The sequence below is a fragment of the Alosa sapidissima genome, chromosome 24 (assembly GCF_018492685.1).
Source record: "Alosa sapidissima isolate fAloSap1 chromosome 24, fAloSap1.pri, whole genome shotgun sequence".
Lineage (NCBI taxonomy): Eukaryota > Metazoa > Chordata > Actinopteri > Clupeiformes > Clupeidae > Alosa > Alosa sapidissima.
This window is the reverse complement of record NC_055980.1, coordinates 16872718-16874214: the sequence shown is the minus strand read 5'-3', so window position 1 is coordinate 16874214 and position 1497 is coordinate 16872718.

Sequence of the window (1497 nt, the reverse complement as noted above, 5' to 3'; positions counted from 1 at the left end):
AAGACACATGCTAAGTGAGGCAGACACACACACACACACACATGGGCACAAGGGCACACACAGGAGCCTGACACACACACACACACACACACACACACATATACACACCCCACACGCACACATACACACACACACACCTCACATGCACACGCACACACACACACACACACACACACACACACACACACACACACACACACACACACACACACCTACCACACACACACACACGACACGCACACGCAAACACGCACACAGACACACGCACACACACACACACACACACACACACACACACACACACACAGCAGACACAACAAATATCTGAAGGTAAATTCTAATCATAACACTGAATACAGTAAATACTGTGATAATGGGCCCTGGATCAATTCAAAATGGTGCCAAAATTATCACCATACAACTGTATCAATTTCCGTCTTTTATCTTTTATAATCTCTCATCAGTGCTCTGACCAACACTCAGGCAGGTTTTCCCTCCCTCATTGCTGGCTAAAACTCCTTCCTACTCCTTATTAATGGTTCATAACATATTCATCAGTTTCTACTAGAGATGCACCGATTGCAATTTTCTGGGCCGATACCGATTTCCGATTTTTCATAGAGTTTGACCTGCCGATACCGATTTTAGCCGATTCCGATTTCATTTCTTCTAACCATTTTACAGCACACACACAAATAGTTATTTTCTATCTTTTCTTTGATAGAACATGTTAATATAGACGTGTAATCAACTTATCAATGATGAAATGGCTGTTAAAAAAATGGAACCGGTGAGCAGACAGATTCTTTTTCAAGTCTAACTTCAGATGCAGTATCAAATTATGGATTAAGTTAAGTTATGGAACACCCATTTTATGCTTCTCACATCCAATATCCAACTAAAGATTTAAGAATAATTTTCATGATACATTTGAACATAGGGCCTACTACCATGTAACATATTTTCATATGCATTGATGAATTTATGAGAGGGCGAGGGAAAAGTGGTAGCAGCCTAGGCTATCACGCAAACACGGGAGAAGTGCTAATAGCGATTAGGTGCTCCACCATATGAAAACAGTGCACGTTTGTTTTGCGGTGAAAAAATTAAATCCAAATTCCGGTTAAATGCATCAATTAGGCTATAGAAACTTTCAGAGACGACTGATTCAGTATTCAGAGCATCAGTTTTCTTCATTGTAGGCTACTATGTCAAAAGCAACTTTAACGTTTGTTTGCTTTTCTAATAGGCTATCGTTTGTTCACTTTCACGACATCCACTTCTCAATCTGCTAGACTAGGGTATTTTAAGGCATAGCCCTAGTGTACGTGCAGTAAATAGTTAGAGTATTTTTTTTTCAGTGGAGTAGAACTACTAGGGCTACTGTATGTCACTGCTTGTTGACATCTTATTATGTAGCCTAGCCTATGATCGCTAAACTTTGATTATTTTTAATGTCGCAGTCGTTTATCTCCGTTCACCAGTCTTGTGGTTCAG